The sequence below is a fragment of the Schistocerca americana genome, chromosome 5 (assembly GCF_021461395.2).
Source record: "Schistocerca americana isolate TAMUIC-IGC-003095 chromosome 5, iqSchAmer2.1, whole genome shotgun sequence".
Taxonomy (NCBI): Eukaryota; Metazoa; Arthropoda; class Insecta; order Orthoptera; family Acrididae; genus Schistocerca; species Schistocerca americana.
The window spans coordinates 453223005-453242240 of NC_060123.1; the positions used below are offsets into that span (position 1 = coordinate 453223005).

At 44.4% G+C, this 19236-nt stretch overlaps 1 pseudogene; it reads left to right on the plus strand.

The window, feature by feature from the left end:
• The first annotated feature begins 11818 nt into the window (after positions 1 to 11818).
• LOC124617331 lies at positions 11819 to 11936 on the plus strand (annotated as a pseudogene).
• Positions 11937 to 19236: the final 7300 nt, after the last annotated feature.

The window sequence follows — 19236 nt, forward strand, 5'->3', positions numbered from 1 at the left end:
GTGAAAGTGAAGAAGAATTAAATGATCTGCTGAACGGAATGAACAGTCTAATGAGTACACAGTATGGTCTGAGAGTAAATCGGAGAAAGACGAAGGTAATGAGAAGTAGTAGAAATGAGAACAACGAGAAACTTAACATCAGGATTGATGGTCACGAAGTCAATGAAGTTAAGGAATTCTGCTACCTAGACAGTAAAATAACCAATGACGGACGGAGCAAGGAGGACATCAAAAGCAGACTCGCTATGGCAAAAAAGGCATTTCCGGCCAAGAGAAGTCTACTAATATCAAATACCGGCCTTAATTTGAGGAAGAAATTTCTGAGGATGTACGTCTGGAGTAGAGCATTGTATGGTAGTGAAACATGGACTGCGGGAAAACCGGAACAGAAGAGAATCGAAGCATTTGAGATGTGGTGCTATAGACGATTGTTGAAAATTAGGTGGACTGATAAGGTAAGGAATGAGGAGGTTGTACGCAGAATCGGAGAGGAAAGGAATATGTGGAAAACAGTGATAAGGGGAAGGGACAGGATGATAGGACATCTGCTAAGACATGAGGGAATGACTTCCATGGTACTAGAAGGAGCTGTAGAGGGCAAAAACTGTAGAGGAAGACAGAGATTGGAATACGTGAAGCAAATAATTGAGGACGTAGGTTGCAAGTGCTACTCTGAGATGAAGAGGTTAGCACAGTAAAGGAATTCGTGGCGGGCCGCATCAAACCAGTCAGTAGACTGGCAGGGAATATAATTTCCAGGAAATTCTTTCAGCTCTGATGATTAAAACAGATCAAATAACACGAAAGTGGAGGTACCTAACGAGAAAATATAACAAACTGCTAGCAATACTAACGAACAATTAAACTGAGACACTTCCTAAAGTTTCGGAAAAAGGGGGAAGGGATCTTAAAAGAGCCATGTTGTGGTCATTTTATCGCCACCCACCAAATGTTTTTATCTTAGGCACTTTTTGTCACCTCTCGATAGTGTTAGCATCATTTTTTAGTTTGAGAGTTATAGAGAGTTTTGTTTTCCGGTAATTTTTACTGTGATATTTTTCAGTGTTATTACAATTAAATATCTGGTAACTTTCCTCTTGACTTAGATTCCTAGATAATTTACGTTCCACTATAATGTTTTCATGGTTGGGCAAACCACTCACAATAAATAAGCTGTAAGAAAAGAAAATAACACACCATGAATGAATTATTCAAATAGTACGAAAATCGGTTGACGTGCTGTACATGTGTAGACCTGAAACTTATTCCAATTTCAAAAAAATTGTACAATTTATTCAGAGGAAAGAGCTTCCAAAATTTAAGTCAATAACGTGTTGATCCATCTCTGGCTCTTATGCAAGCAGTTATTCAGTACGGAATTGACTGACACATTTGTCGGATGTCCTCCTGAGGGATATCATGCCAAGTTGTGTCTAATAGTTGTGTTACATCGTTAAAATCCCAAGGAGATTGGAGGGACCAGCCCATACTTCTCCAAATGTTCTCAAGTGGGGAGGGATGTGGCGGCCTGTCTGGCCAATGTAGGGTCTGGCAAGCAGTAAGATACACCCTCAAGTATTAGAAACTCTCGCCGTGTATTGGCATACGTTACTTTACTCAACTACATGCGCAGGATAGCCTGCCATGGAAGTAAAGAAAACGACTGCTAGGAGCTATCATCTGGGATGTCATTTCATTTCACAGCGCGGTCGCTTTGCTTGTCATTCGTAACACTCTTACAGCACAGCAGTACGTCGGCGATATTCTACGCACTGTTTTGCTGCCCTTCATCGCAAGCTATCCTGCTCCATACATTTCCAAAAGATAATCAACACCCACATACGTCGAGAATTTTGACTGCTTCTCTTCCTGCTTGCGAAACCCTACCTAGGCCAGCAGGGTTACAACATCCCATCCGATTACGAACGCTTGGAGCGTTAAGGGTAGTGCCCTCCAGCCATGTCAGGATTTTGAAGATCCTACGCACCGTTTGGACGGAATTGACCCGAATCTCTCAGGAAGACGTCCAACAACCATATGTGTGAGTGCCAACCTGAACAACGCGTTATTTACTTGTTTTTTTTTTTTTCTCTTGAATACATCATCCAATTTTTCTGAAATTGTAATCATTTATTTGTCCGTACATTACATCACAGCTAACGATTTCTGTCACCTTGAGATAATTCCTTCATGGTGTGTTTTCTTTTTTGTCTTAGTGTATAGTCTGGTGCATTCCGTAGGTTGGTGTTACTGTGACGACGTTGGACACAGTAGCCAAACTCAGTGATAGCTTATATTAAGAAAGTGACAAGAAAGAGTAATCCTGCCGCTCGGCTTTTACGATCAATGATTTGTATTATAAGGACCACTGCTCCTCAACTCTCATCCAGAACTGGGACGTACCTTTGAAAGCATACTAGAAAACTCTCAAACACTGACAACGAAAGGAGCCAATGTGACCGGAAGAAGAACACAGACGGCTGCTCCCAGCTCCTCAGATATCCCAGTCAACAATGCTGTAAGCCACTCACAATTTTAGGAGGCGCAACATCTCCTGCGTTCTATCGTTTGCTAGGCTTTTTCTTTTCTAAGGTTAAGACTGTAGGTCTCAGTGACGCAATAAGAAAATTTATTTCCTTCTATTTAGTCGGGCGGATGCGCCGTAGTTTGTCTCGGAATGGAATGAGTCGGTCTGGTGCAGTAATGGTTTTATATATGGCCTGTATAGATGTAAATAAAGCGCAGCCCTGAGAATGCTGCCTCCGCAGGGCCCCGGCGGCCTGATTGAATCTTTTGCCGCACTGCCTGCTGCCTGCCGCCTCTGGAGCGGTACTCCGACGTCCCGGAGCGCCGTCCCCGCCTCCAGTAGCGCCGCCCCCGCCCCCAGCCGCGCCGCCTCCGCCGCCGCTGCCGATATCGACATTCAAATTAAGTCGACTCATCGCGGGCGAGCGCTGGTCCCTCCCGTACCACCCCTACCCTCCCTCCCCCTCCCACCTCCCCAGGGTCCGCCACTGCCTCGCAAGAAGCGGACTTAATTCATTCCGGCGCGAGCTGCCGCTGATGGCTGCGACATCTCCTGCTGTTCCGTCTGCCTCCCTGCGCCACTCCCTCCGCTCCCCACCCCACCGCGACTACCACACCACACCATCCTGCCACGCCGGTACAAGTAGCAGACACAAGAAGTCGCCCAGCTGTGGGCCGCCACACGGCTTTTGCATCCAGATGACGGTCCCGTCTCCCATGGCTTCGCTTCCCTTTTCTTTTTATTTACAGCAACCGCACTGCTGATTTCAAAGACCGCGCTGTAAATCTTAGTTCCCACTTGGGTATTAATTAACTACCAGGAAGTCAGCGATAAGTCTTTCGCTGATCAGCTCACTGGGGAATGAACGTTCAGTGAATGGTGGAGCCTTTTCATATTCAGCAGTATTCCAACTACTGCAGGACCTACACTACTGGCCATTAAAAACTGCTGCAACAAGAAGAAATGCAGGTGATAAACGGGTATTCATTGGACAAATATATTATACTAGAACTGACATGTAATTACATTTTCACGCAATTTGGGTGCATAGATCCAGAGAAATCAGTACCCAGAACAACCACCTCTGGCCGTAATAACGGCCTTGATGCGCCTGGGTATTGGGTCAAACAGAGCTTGGATGGTGTGTACACGTACAGCTGCCAATACAGCTTCAACACGATACCACAGCTCGTCAAGAGTAGTGACTGGCGTATTGTGACGAGCCAGTTGCTCAGCCACCATTGACCAGACGTTTCCAGTTGGTGAGAGATCTGGAGAATGTGCTGGCCAGGGCAGCAGACGAACATTTTCTGTATCTAGAAAGGCCCGTACAGGGCCTGCAACATGCGGCCGTGAATTATCTTGCTGAAATGTTGGGTTTCGCAGGGATCGCATAAACGGTAGAGTCACGGGTCGTAACACGTCTGAAATGTAACGTCCACTGTTCAAAGTGCAGTCAATGCGAACAAGAGGTGACCGAGACGTGTAACCAGTGGAACCCCATACCATCATGCCGGGTGATACGCCAGTATGGCGATGACGAATACACGCTTCCAATGTGCGTTCACTGCGTTGTCGTCAAACACGGATGCTGTAAACAGAAGCTGGATTCATTTGAAAAAATGACGTTTTGCCATTCGTGCACCCAGGTTCGTCGTTGAGTACACCATAGCAGGCGCTCCTGTCTGTGATGCAACGTCAAGAGCAACCGCAGCCATTGTCTCCGAGCTGATAGTCCATGCTGCTGCAAACGTCGTCGATCTGTTCCTGCAGACGGTTTTTGCTTTGCAAACGTCCCCATCCGTTGACTCAGGGATCGAGTCGTGACTGCACGATCCGCTACAGCCATGCGGCTAACAAGGGAACCTCCCCATCGCACCCCCCTCAGATTTAGTTATAAGTTGCCACAGTGGATAGCCCTTGAAAAACTGAACACAGATCTATCGAGAAAACAGGAAGAAGTTGTGTGGAACTATGAAAAAAATAAGCAAATTATAGAAACTGAGTAGTCCATGCGCAAGATGAGCAACATCACGGAGAGTGTGGGCTCAGTAGCGCCGTGGTCCCGTGGTTAGCGTGAGCAGCTGCGGAGCGAGAGGTCCTTGGTTCCAGTCTTCCCTCGAGTGAGAAGTATAATTCTTTATTTTCAGACAATTCTCAAAGTTCAGGTACTCACACGTAATCAACTTCGCTCTCCAAAATTCCAGGACATGTTCAGAATTGCTTGGACATATGCAGGATTTGACGGTCTACACACGGAAAAATTTGAAAACATTAAAAACATATGTTTTGACAGAGCACAGGGAAAACTGGTGCGACTGTGAAACTGTTGCATACATTTGTTGCAGTTTATGTGACAAACTCTTATGTTTTCATCACTATTTTGGGAGTGATTATGACATCCACAAGAAAACCTAAATCGGGCAATGTAGAAGAATATTTTTACCCACTCGCCAAGTGTACAAGATAGGTGGGCCGACAACATATTCCTGTCATGTGACGCACATGCCTTCACCAGTGTCGTATGGAATATACCAGACGTGTTTTCCTGTGGAGGAATCGGTTGACCTATGACCTTGCGATCAAATGCTTTCGGTTCCCACTGGAGAGGCACGTCCTTTCTTCTACTAATCGCACGGTTTTGCGGTGCGGTCGCAAAACACGGACACTAAACTTATTACAGCGAACAGAGACGTCAGTGAACGAACGGACAGATCAAAACTTTGCGAAAATAACGAAAGTAAACTTTTCACTCGAGGGAAGACTTGAACCAAGGACTTCTCGTTCCGCAGCTGCTCACGCTAACCACGGGACCACGGCGCTCCTTAGTTCACATTATCCTTAATGTTGCATATCTTGCTCATGGACTACTCAGTTTGTATATTTTGCTATGTTTTTCATAGTTCCACAAAACTTCTTCATGTTTTCTCGATTGATCTGTGTTCAGTTTGTCAAGGCCTATCTACTGTGGCAACTTATAACTAAATCTGAGGGGGGTGCGATGGGGAGGTTCCCTTGTAAGATGCCTGTCATCTCGACTGCTAGTGAAACGAGGCCATTGGGATACAGCACGGCGTTCCGTATTACCCTCATGAACCCACCGATTCCATATTCTGCTAACAGTCATTGGATCTCATCCAACGCGAGCAGCAATGTCGCGATACGATAAACCGCAATCGCGATAGGCTACAATCTGATCTTTATCAAAGTCGGAAACGTGATGGTACGCATTTCTCCTCCTTACAAGAGGCATCACAACAACGTTTCACCAGGCAACGCCGGTCAACTGCTGTTTGTGTATGAGAAATCGTTTAGAAACTTTCCTCACGTCAGCACGTTGTAGGTGTCACCACCGGCGCCAACCTTGTGTGAATGCTCTGAAAAGCTAATCATTTGCATATCACAGCATCTTCTTGCTGTCGGTTAAATTTCGCGTCTGTAGCACGTCATCTTCCTGGTGTAGCTATTTTAATGGCCAGTAGTGTATTTACCTTTGCCGTTGATCAAAAGAATCTGGGAACCTATTAGTGAACAATAATGAGGGATGTGTGCACCGTTTGCGTTGATATGGCTGCTGGCGATACTTTCAATGTGTCTGAAAGTATTGTGGGAAGGTGTCAACGCTTGCTTCCTCAAAAGCCGAAGCTAGAGAAAGTAGTGATGTTGCGTGCTGGGCTGCCGAGCGAAGTGGACGTTCTGACACATTCAGAAGGTGTTCCGCTGAGTGCATGGAGGTCGGGACTCTACGCAGGCCACTCCACGTCAGGAAAGCCATTCTCTCGCAGCTATGACAGAGTCCATTGTCCGAACTGCACACATTTCTGTAAACTGTCTTCGTATCATACAGCATTTGGCGCTTTATTAAGTCAATAGGTGGACCATAGTCTAATCATATGAAACATCTGCATACACAAAAATCACCTCCTCCATCCTCCACTGATGGCACAATACAGTCTAAGATTCCTACGTTATGAGCTACATCCTATCTTTTAGACCTGCCACAGAGAGCGTCTTTGGATACCTAAACACATGGGTGATATGTAACTCTTTGGTTACCAGAGTTGCGTTATGAAGGGATGTCGTCTCTGTCGTTCTGGCGTGAAGTAGGAGTTTGAGCCGTGCGTGGCTCATCTTCCGCGATCATCTATTTTACACCTTGTTTTAACGTACTTTCACCTTACTACGTTCATTTAAATTGCTATTGTCACTGAGTTGCTGCTTTGCTTGACCCTGACCGGCGCTAGCACCGCTTATCGATATATTCCCTTTCTTAGTATCTTGTTCGACTGCTATTACTTCCCGGTCGTGGTCTGTCGTAGAGCAGTTCGGTTGCGGGTGCGGGTCTGCCAGTTAGCTGGAACACGTCTGTAGTGCAGTCCGGACCTACCTGTCGGGGAGTTGCAGTGCGGCACTTGTGCAGTCGGGTTGGAGCAGCGGTGACGTCTGCGTCGACATGGCTCGCCCGACCATTGGCGCCACGCTTCACTTGAGCCGGACCGCGGTCTTGGTGGATCGTCGCTCAGTCGACCTCCCAGACGACGTGTTTGGGCTGGGCGATCGTCCATGAATCGGCAGTGTGTGTGTGCATCGACTCCCGATTTGTCTTCGTGTGTGCTTAGTTACTGTTGGGTATCATTCAGGTTTTCGTGCAACAGTATGTCAGGTTGTATGTGTAGTTGACGATATTTCCTTTGACAAGTTATTTTAATTGTTGTCGGCGTACTGCCTCTGAGAGGTCGGTCGTCTCATCGGGTGACGTGTAACTGGTTCTCCGAGCGCTTCTGGGCCCCTCTTATTACCATCTTGTGAAACTTCCTGGTGCAGGGATGTCATTTAGCCAGTGGGCGTGTTTCCTCGGCATGGTTGGGTCCGAGCCAGTATTTCCGCCGTCGTGTGTCTGAAAGTGAGTGGGAGACGCACCATCTATGCAGTCGCGACGGAACAGGAGTCGCGGACGGACCAGCAGACAGTCGGTCGGTTGGTGCGGACAGGGGAGGATCTCCGTGCGGTGCAGTCGGCTGGGTCCGCTGCTGGTCCCTGCGCAGTATCAGAGCGTGTTTTGTAGCTGTCCGATTGCTACGAGCTTCGTGGGCTCCCCAACCCACGACGTCGAAGTTGAGTGGTGGTTTTAAGTACCCAAGCAACGTCCATTTATGTTGTGTGGTTCGTTTCGGTGGTTTGCTGTTGGGGAGGTTTTCCTCTGAGCAACACCGAGTGTTTCTAATGCTGAAATTTAGCCGCTATGCTGTGCAATTAACTATTTTGGTTGACTACAATTCGAGTGCACCAGTGGAATTTGCTGCCTTGTGGCCGTCAGTGTTCTGGTTACCTGCCCTGGGCACTGACGTAAATCCAGGCAATGTTATTTGGGTGAAGATAACTATATTACCCTGCTTCAAGTTCAAGTGCACCGGCGGAATTTTTTTGCCTAGTCAGTGTTTCGGTTATCTGCCTTGGCCACTAACGTAATTTCAGGCAGCGTCCTTTCCTCACCTGTTGTCGCTGTCCAACATGGTATGTAATTTTGACAACTAATACATACTCCAATGTGGATTATCGCGTTTGTAACCATTACTATTAGAGTTTTCTTATACTGACTGATGGGAAGCAAGTTGTTGTGTCGGTCGGTCCGTGGCTGTTCCCTGGTTGGGTTCCGACGTATTAAATGTAGTTGGGCTCACCACCTGTCTCGCCTAAGTGAACGAGGGCAGACCGACCTCCCTGGAGGCTTCTGAGTGCCACCGGTGTTTAATTATTGTTTTCAGCTACTTACAATTTAAGGCTTAAGGTTATTTTTATTTTTTCTTAAAAAAATTGCAAAAATTAATTCTTAAATTCATCTTTCAAGCTTAAACATTGCGGCCTTCTGTCTTTAAAGTCTATGGTAATATATTCTAAAATTTTGAAACTTATTGGTGGCCTTCAGCCTATGGTATTGCACCTTGCATATGTTTGTTCTATCTACTTTGGTGTGACATTTTTTTAATAATTTTATTCCTATCTTAATTGGATTTTTATCTTGTTGATTTGTTAAGATTTCTTGTTTGAAGGGCTTCAGCCGTGAAAGAGTTGCATGCGGTAAAGGTGCCACTTTGGTTGTAAAAGTGTTATTAAAATTACAATAAATTACACATTAGAAAGTGAAACTGACCCCAACCTTACTAGGCCCTTTCCACAATCCTAATTACCTGTTCTGCCCAGCGGGTTTAGAGGTAGTCGGTGAATGGGGATCGCGAATGGAGGACTTGACGGACAGAGGATGATTTTTGAGACGCTTTCTGGTGTGACTGCCAATACGTAAAGACATGACATGCACAAAGCTTTTTATTTGCTGAGCATGACAGCTGCTGAAGAATCAGTGTTCCATCTGCAAAGAATTCTGATAATACAAAGACGAAATTGCAACCAAAACATATATCTGGGTAGCCATTTTGAAATTATCAGTCATGTGCTCATTGTTCTAATCTCTACTCTCCAACCTCTCCTTTCAGTGAAACGTTAAAAAAAAATGAAAATGTCATGTAACTTAAATATTGACTGTCCTTTAGTTTCTTTGTGAATTAGTTTCACTGTTTGTGACAACGCCTATGGAAGACTTCAGTTCGCATATTGTTGTAATCAAATTCCATTTTATTAATGTCGAAATGTAATTTCAGTTTCAAATATGCTTATTATTTATTTGCCGTCAGTTTGTTTAGCTTTCCTCCCATTGTTTGAAAGTATAACTTAACATAATTTGCCGAAACGTTATGCAGTATTACCTGGTCAGCTGTATTGACAACATAATTCGTATCGGGGCTAAAGTAAAATTTAAGGCAGCAGCCATGTAATGATGTTTTTCAGTAACGCGCTGCTCATTGTTTCCTTTATGAAACGAAAACGGAGCAGAGCCGAAAAGCGTTTTCCATTGCGCAGGTAAGAATAAACTGCATTTTCAAGCTGAACCTTGTGAGGAAGAATTATTAACCAGTGAGCTCTGTGTGTTTTCCATGTAACCCAGAAGCTGAATTTTGAAACAGCATACAGATTCACTACGCCTGACACCTGTAGTTTGTGATTATTGATGAGGAAGCTGTTCAAGAGGTCACAGATAGTTAAACTTACATTGTTACTCATTTAAAGACTATCAAGCTCAGATTAGTGATGTAATAAAAATCTCATACTGATGAAATTTACTTTTTTATTATTTATATTCGAAAGTGGTATACTTATGCACTTCTTGGTCACTACAAATTGGCCGCATTGCAATCAGAATTTAGTGCAAGCTATCCAAATTGTACACAAAGTTACATCACGTAGATAGCCACTCCAATAGTGAAGTCATGGAAGAAAACTTATGGCTTGATGCCAGGAAGCGTTGTCTCGGCATTAGCCAAACTGAAACACTTCGATCTGGTTTTCACATGTTACAGCATGATTCGTCACTCCAAATCAGACTTTTTCAGTCATCCACTGTCCAGTGGCGGCACTAAGTATACCATTTTAAGCGTCGCGTTACATAGATTATCAGAAATGCGTGTCTTATGGGGGGTTGATTCCTTTTAACTCCATAACCACAGTCATTGTTCTAGCTTGACAGCTAATAGCACTTTGGAACTCACGGGTAATTTCTTCCGCTGATTTCTCGCAATTATTTACAAGCACCCTGCGTAATTCATGATAGTCACTGACCGTTAGTAAAAAAAGTCTGCTTGGTCATCCTGTAGCTGTGGTTGCTTCTTCTCGTTCACACTCCACAATAACATCACCAACAACTAACTTGGCAGCTTTAGGGGAATGAAATGTCCCTGATGTGTTTAGTTCTCGACCGGTTCCAGTGTGATCACTGAAGTTAAGCGCTGTCGGGCGTGGCCGGCACTTGGATGGGTGACCATCCAGGCCGCCATGCGCTGTTGCCATTTTTCGGGATGCACTCAGCCTCGTGATGCCAATTGAGGAGCTACTCGACCGAATAGTAGCTACTCCAGTCAAAGAAAACTATCATAACGACTGGGAGAGTGGTGTGCTGACCACTCGCACCTCCTATCTGCATCCTCAACTGAGGATGACACGGCAGTCGGATGGTCCCGATGGATCACTTGTGGCCTGAAGACGGAGTGCCTGTTTAGTTCTCGGGTCACATCCAAGGTGTAGTCCACAGTCGACTTCAATGAGCTCTTCCGAGCGACCATTTCTGCTGTCACTGCTTCCCTACTGAAAACACAATCCTTCCCACATTCTTTCATGCTGACAGGCCCACCTGTCGTGACATCTAGTGGTCAGTTTTGCATTATACAGAGGCGACTGGATACTTGTTCTCAGATACTGTTGAGTATGTGACTTCAATAATTTCAAACTGCAGCTATCGGTTTCAATCAGCCAGTCGTCCTCGTCAGAGTGACTAACTGCAGATTCTACAAAGTGGTGGCATAACGTTTCGATTTGTAGCAAAACCTTATCAGAACATATGCGAGAGACTGAAATTGTCCTCACTTCAAAAAGAGATAAAATATACAAATTAGTAAGATGATACTAAATGGACTGACATATAACATATTCGTTCATCTGTAATAATTAATTTAAAAGGCTTATTCTTGGAGTACCAGACGGCAACCGGGTGATTAAACGTCATAAAATTGTGAGAAGAGCTAGCTAATCACTGAATTGTCCATCACTTTTTCTTTCGTACCGCTAAGTGCGATATCTAGATCATATTTATTTAAATCAACAGTTATGTTTCAAAAATGTCGAGGAAAGAGCAATGAGTTATTTGTAGGTATTATATAAAATGTGTTCGTGACGGTTCATTTCCGTCAGCAGTACCCGTGGATTTGAATTTCCGCTCAGCGATTGGAAGGCGGCGCGTGCGCTCGCCGCTGGTGTTAACGCAAACGGCGGCCGCAAAGTGCCGGGAGTGGGTTCGCGGACTGGAGGAGGAGGACTGCACGCCCGACGGTCAAAAGTTTCCTGTGTAGCAATCATCCGCGTCAGATCCCTCGAACGAGGACGCCGGTGCGGGCACACCAGCCGGTGTGTCGGGTCCAGATGACGAATGGGGCAGTGTGTTGAGTCCACAGGTTACATGATACCGAGAACAAACTGCACCGTGTATTGAAAGAAAGTAGTTGTTGCGTAACCTAAGAGCAGTTTCCCCGTAGCATTCTAATTTAAGGACATCGTGTTCAATCAGAGGATGAATGGACTATTTTCTATGTTTTGTGTATCAGCAGGTGAAGTTAGAACATTTTATAACACAACTATCGAGATCAGTATCAGTGGCCGATATTTAGCGCTTAATTTAAAAGAGCTTTAGGCAACGGCCTTACAGCAGTGGATACACCGGTTCCCGTCACATCACCGAAGTTAAGCGCTGTCGGGCGTGGGCGGAACTTGGTTGGGTGACGACCTGGGTCACCATGTGCTGTTGCCATTTTTCGGGGTGCACTCAGCCTTGTGATGCCAATTGACGAGCTACTCGACCGAATAGTAGCGTCTCCGGTCAAAGAGAACCATCATAACGACAGGGAGATCGGTGTGCCGACCACAAGCCTGTCCTGTCCTCATCCTCAGCTGACGATGACACTGCCGTCGGATGGTCCTGATAGGCCAATTGTGCCCTGAAGACGGAGTGCTTTATATAAGAGCTGTATGTGTTCTTTAATGTGTATCATTTGCACTCTCACTTACTAAGGGTCATTGCTCCCTTATTACATCTCTTGCTGCCTAAAGGTGATTTATTTTTAGTAACATTTATTGGCGTAAAACTATTGTTACTAGAAAGTTCTTTAAATTTCTTTGCCACACTTGGACCATTTTTAAAGGATTTCGTTGATAGTATTTTAAGGATTTCGATTCGTATGGCCGTGCGGTTCTAGGCGCTACAGCCTGGAACCGAGACACCGCTACGGTCGCAGGTTCGAATCCTGCCTCGGGCATGGATGTGTGTCATGTCCTTAGGTTAGTTAGGTTTAATTAGTCCTAAGTTCTAGGCGACCGATGACCTCTGAAGTTAAGTCGCATAGTGCTCAGAGCCATTTGAATCATTTGAATCATTTCGATTCGTATTTTTTTTTTTTTTTTGTTAATAGTGAAGTACATAGCAAAATAATCGAGGAGCTTGTCTTGAAGATTGTTTTAAGAAATATAGAAATGTTAAATTATGAGCAAACTGTTAAGTATACCTCCTGATCCAGTGCCACCACTCCTAAACTCGCTACAGTGAGTGTGTGGGGAGGAAGGGGCGGGAGAGGGGGAGGGGGGGTGAGAATGCTTGTAGGTGTGCGTGCGCGCTCTTAAATGCATTATTTAATTTAACACACCATTTGCACACAGGTTCGTGCTAAATGTAAATAAAGTTTATGAGCAGCGACATAGTCACGAATAAATCTGTGAACCTAACGGTGCAGAATAAATTTCTATTGCCTCCGTCTATGTTCATACTACTGTTTGGTCCCCAGACTAGCGGTTTCGGTAAGTGGTGACAATCTTCACATCTGTTTTCATAAATGTTCTAATATAATGAAGCCATAGTGGTATTCTAAAAAAATGCGAAGGTAAAGTAATTTACTTGAACTAAAACATGACTCCCGTAGTCCAGTTTCAAGTATTTTCTCATTGACGAAGGCTTCAGTAAACTCCTTTTATTTGCAGCTATCTTGTAAATATGGGATAATTTATGCTGAGTAACTGGGAAAGGGTGAAGATAAGGTGCCCTTTGCAGGTCAGTTGTAAATCTACCGCCTTAAAAAGTACAGCATACGAAATCCTCCTACAAGCAGGCCATGAAGTCCGAATTACTAGTGTAAGGGACAAAAGACGTCTATTGCCGTGTGGGACAGCTTCACAGCAAGACTTCCCAGAAGACTTCTCAGAATTCACCAGCTTAAACCATCTCCTCTACCACTGATCCCGCGTTACTGCACGCTGCACTGTCAACATATGTACTTTACATTAACAGTGAAACCGAAAGTTTACATCACTCCTTGCAGCTTGTGCACTTGCTGGCAGAAACTCGTTGTTGAAAGCAAGATTTTTGATTGTTTTCGCACGAAAATAAAGTAGGATATACAGGATGCCCCAGAAATTTTCCGACAAATTCAAGAGGTTGTAGAGAGTGTCTTGAAGAACAAATGGAGTGTCCGGAAACGTCATCAGACGACGATAAAGAGCCTATCATTCGGCAGTAAACATGACTTTATACGAAGCCGGATGATAGGCGAAACCTCTCGCTACATTGTTTGACTGTGACTGATTTCCACGATGTCCAGTGGAGAAGGTGGAGCTAGGTGCGGCGTAGAAATATCCAGTCTCCTAAGAAAGCAACGCTCTGTGGCATCGGTGGATAACATTTTGAGGCACAGGTTCCCATATACAGTTTATTTTTCTCCTGTAATCCTCTTAAGTATGCAGGAGACGAACTGCAGACGGAAAACGCGTGCGAAACTGTCATCCACGAACGCAGCAGAGCACCCTATTTCTACGAGACGAGGTCTGTCTATGTAGCAGCTAGCTCCATTATCAGTGTGTGGGTGTCATGTTGAGGAGTTGCGCAACGGATTGATCTGATAAGTACCCTTTGGCTCCACCCCACACTACTACAGAAGTCAGACAGACGATCCTAACGTACCAAAAAGAAATGCACGAAAAACTTTCAGCAATTAATATCTTCTGGAGTCGTCCACTGTAACGAAAACACACAAAAATATTATATTTTCTTACGTAACTAGTGGATAATTGGGTACTGGTGTACTGCTAGTCAGTGTAAGAAAAACATTAAACGAACAGAAAACATTATTTATTGCAAAATTTAAGAAATATCAAATGAAACTTTTATTTATAAACTGATACACAAATTTCTGGGTTCTTTTCGGAATATGAGGTTACCTCTTATAGATTGGAATCCTGTTAATGACATTTATATACAAAGTGTGGGAAAGCTCTTTTGTCCCTTTTCTTTAAGAATGTTATTTACTCGGCAGAATGGCTGAGAGCCGTGCCTACTCAACTTGAATAATTATCCGATTGAATTTTTCTATGTACGACGATGCTGTCGCTTGAGAAATGTAATGGAGTGACGTGAATGAAGTATGTTATTTCTGATGGAGGAAAGATGGGGCTCGCCTACGTTGTAGTGCACAATACTGTGAGCTGTGACAACTGCTGCCTGCGTCGTTGGCGCTGAAAAATAACAACTATCTCTTTCCATCTGGATTGACCTTATCCAATCGAACTCTCACTACACCTTGATGAATTCAAGGACTCCTATCTGCCCCTAGTCCAACTATTGGTGTGGTACTCCGGTCAGATAACCAGTCCACTATGATGCCACTCAATGGTCGCTCGCAGGCGCTAACTAATACTATGTCTGTGTTCACACTGCATATTAAGTGTCACGGCCAACACAGTGAACAAACACTTAATCGTGAGCGACTCAATGTAGAGTATCACTCCGTTTCACTAGCGACTGAGATGCTCTCTCAGTGCAGTACTGAGTAGAGACTTTGTTCCTCGCTCTATGTGTACACACACGAGCGCACTCGCTCTTGTTACATGTTCCCACTCCAAGAGCGACAACGGAACGGCCCCTTCTTCTGGAAAAGTTGCACTCCTCCGGCTCATTGCGTCAGAAATAGTCCACCAATCAGCGTTACTCTTACAAATGGGAGAATGGCTAAGCCTACCAATCCGGAAATATATAGCATCTGCCTTAGGTGTTTACTGTCCACTTGTGAGAACTCTGAAACTGCGCACTAGCTCCGTCAAAAAAATGCGTGTGCTGCGGCTGTCCCAAACAATACAGCGAGTTTTTCTTTTAAGGTGAACATGCAGACCATTATCCCTTTTCTTTGGCAAAAGCTGTTTTCGTCCATGGGCGGTCGGCCAGCCAGCACAGCTGCATGCTAACCCACTCTCCTAAGGACTTTCCAGCAAGCTGGTTGCCTCCGCCGAACAATAACTCCTGTGGCCATCGTGTCTTGAATGTTTGTGTACGCCAGCCTCAACTTTTTAAAGTCTGTGTGACCTTGCGATTTATTTATTAGATTTGCGTATCGATTAAATGGAAATATGTAAAACTGAATCTACCCTAGAGAGTTTGGGCTCGGATGAAACGCCTTGTTACGCAGTATCCAATGGTGAGGTCAGAATACGTAAGAAATGAAGATCAAGAGACCACGCCACCTTACACAATTTTCTACACCAATGATCATGGCCATCTGTCATGTTCGCCGGCTAACAAGCAACATTGCAAGAAGTTCTGTCAACGACACATCAGTATATAAAGTGATGTTTGCTGTCAAAGGTGTGGCCAGGTGGCAGGGGCCAGTGCATGTAGCTTCGACACTACGTAGCATCCTTGAATGACGTTTTCGGTCGTGGATTCCTATCCTAAATTTGTTCCTCAGGATACCTTCTGTAACTCCAAAATTTTTGGACACCCTGAATCTCTTACTCTCTGTTGAGGATATTTAATACAACATGGTCATAGTTTGTTGGACATCACACAAAACGTATTTTATGCAGTGTTAAGAAATTTGTCAGGTGATGCACATGCTCACCAGGAAATAAAGGGATTCGCCTATTTGTGTACAGCCGCTGTCGCGTTGATGACGGAAGCGAGCACGCGGTGTCACCATCCCCACGGTACACTATAAGTACTCGAAAGCCCTCCAGATACTAGACGCCCAACCACCAAATATTTGAGGAACATCCTACATATACCTTCCATACATCCCAATGCGTCACCTTGCAGAGTGGGGCAAATAAAAGGGGCCCGGACGAGTGGATACGATTGGCGATGCATTCGTGGCAGCTTTAATGGAGGAGGAAAAGACTTACAGTCATTATAAACACTGTGAAGCTACTGCTCATACATCCGGCCTAAAACTGAAGCGCATTTACTCGGCCTTCATGCCTGACAGAGCTGTTGGCAGTCGTCGGTCTGATAATGGCCTTAGCTGGCCAATCATTGCACCTCATAAGTCAGTGTGCGATTACTCTGAATGGAAGCCCTCAAGTCTAAGGCGTATCGCAACAGCCCTCATAGTCTTCAAGAACTGCAGCAGAACATTTCAGATGAGACTGCAGCAATTGCTGCACTTCGATCCACCTTCAGCAGCTTGCTGACCAGGGCCCAAACGTGCCGAGTGATGAATGGTGGTCACTTTCAACAACTACTACAATCAGGTTAGTACAGTATTTCCTTTCCTCTGCAGTGTTTCTTTGTAGCCTGGAACTCTGTTCTCTGTGGCGCTTTTATTTGCCCGACCCTGTGGTTAGGTTCCTGTAATTAGTGTTTCCAGGGCAAATGGTTTCCCTACCTTATCTAACGATGGGGAGCTTTCCCCAGTGGCGGACAGGCGCCAGCGCCACTTTCCTTCTTCCCCTTGTCAGAGGCGAGAAACCCGGTTTTAAGTGAACATCAAATTGTGCTAATGATACACACATAATATTCATAGAACTTAAGGACCTTCTTCTGGTAAGGTTAGCGAAACTGTTATGATTTTGTTTGGACTGAGAGTGAATTAAAAGTAAGGTAGCTTTCATTTGATAATGAAATTTGTCCATACTAGTATAGCAGTAAGTCATTTTCTATCTGTCATGTTGACCCCAGTCTCAGACAGTACGTTTGAGCCAAAACCCGGACAGAGAATCAGTTATACGGACAAAAATACTGAAGCTGTCTCATTTTCCAGACATTGTCAGAACAGCAGTTTCAAAAAATGGGATGAGGAGACAATGAAGCGAGCGAAAAAATCTGTGATGGTGTATTAGTTGAAAATTCAGCCCCAGGGAAGCAGCACAAGGCACTGTACCTCCCTAAGAGCTCTGTAGGAGAGCGTGCTTCGTCCCTTGGTAAGGCAAAGTATAACAGTGCTACCTTCTTGCGGTAGATTTTTTTTTCTTAAAAAAAAAAAAAGAACCCTTTCACTCATCGGCTGGAATATCAGCATATCAAATATCTTAACCGTTTAGAAAACGGCTCAAATGAATGCCGAATTTTTGAAATTAGTTTTTGATTTAGTGGAATATCTGAAGTAGCCACTTAGGTTCCACAAGCAGTAAATTTTCTCAGGCTTTCATGAACTGGAACTCCGAATTTTGCTTACGATTTGCTCAATCTACAAGCGTTCATACAGCACAAGGTATCAACAGAGAGTATGGAGTGGTTTTGAAGGCCTCTACCAGCATTGCTCTATTTAATTCCAATTTTGTATCCACGTTTGTAATGTTTTGTTCTTAATACTGTGTGACCAACCTTCGAAGCAGTTACTTAAAGATACCATTCCCGCCGCGCTCAGTGGCCGCGTGGTTCGAGGCGCCTTGTACGGATTGCGTAGCCCATCCTCGCCGGAGGGAGGAGACCTCCCTCGGGCATGGGTATGTGTGTTGTTCTTAGCATAAGTTAGATTAAGTTAGGTTATGTAGTGTTTAAGTCTAGGGACCGACGACCTCAGCAGTTTGGCCCCTTAGGAATTCACACACATTTGAACATATCAATTCGAACTGTTTCTTGAAATGTAATTAATCAAATTTAAAAAAAAAAATATTTTGTGGTTTTATAGTATTGGTGTTATACATTTTCATTGTGAAACAGTTTTCTTGCAATCATACGATTCTTGTAAAAGAGCAAAAAGCTATATGTATCCAGCACTGGGAGGACTTCTTTTACGTTATCAAATTCTAATTCTTAATTTTAAATAATTCATATTGGTTGTGCATACCATTTCTCGAATAGGCGTTTAAATGTTTTCTCTAAAAAGCACTTGAATTATCTTCTGTCCGAACCGAGCTACGCATTTGCAGAACAATGCGGGATATCGGGTGGCTTCCGCCCCGCAGGTCACATTACACGTGCAGCCCACGCCTGCCGCTCGCCCCTAGTCGTCTACCCCTTTCCCCAAGAATTCATCTGCGCGATTCCATCTCCTGCGGGCAGCAATCCAAGTGGGTCGCCACTAAAGTCGACGAATCGTCTTGCCGTTAAAAACTTCCGGCGTTCTCCTCGTTGCAACCGCACGCTCGGCTCCCATGACGCCTGCAGTTATGGAGCACCGACGCGTCTTAACTTGCGGTAGCATTTGCGTTTATAACTATGATGCAGTCGCCTCTGGATAGCTTACCTCGGAAGGTCGCAATTTCATTGATTAGTGACAGTAGAGACAGGGCTTTCTTTTGACTACGGTAATGCATAAAATTCCTCTGATTTTTAAGAGTGGCTTTTTTACATGTAGTAAAATCGCAACCTGGTTAAGTCTGAACGACTACAAAAGTCATCTGATATTAAGTTTTCGTTCCTGTTTTGAGAATATTTTGTGCAGATTCATAGATGTTTTACCTAAAATTGGAGTAGGAGTCATGAATTTTAGTAATAGTTTTCATTTCGAGTAGTTCCTAGTTAGAAGAAAACGAATAAGCATCAAACGATCCCTCATTTCATCTCTGAGAAACGTATCGACATCTTTCAAAATGGTCCGAGGGGTTTTTAGAATTTACGTAAAATTTCGCTACTTTAATTTTCGCCTGTTAGGGTATTTAGAAGAAGCAGGAAACTAACGAATATTATCGGTGAAGCTATCTTTGAGTCAAGCTGGCCTACGAGATAACAAATTCAATAATCTATATGAAATAAAGTGAAGTAACATAGCCTCTTTCATTCATTTCCAAGTCTCAAATCCTCTGAGCAGCCATCGGTTGTTCCACTATCTCCACCTCACCACATACCACAGGCA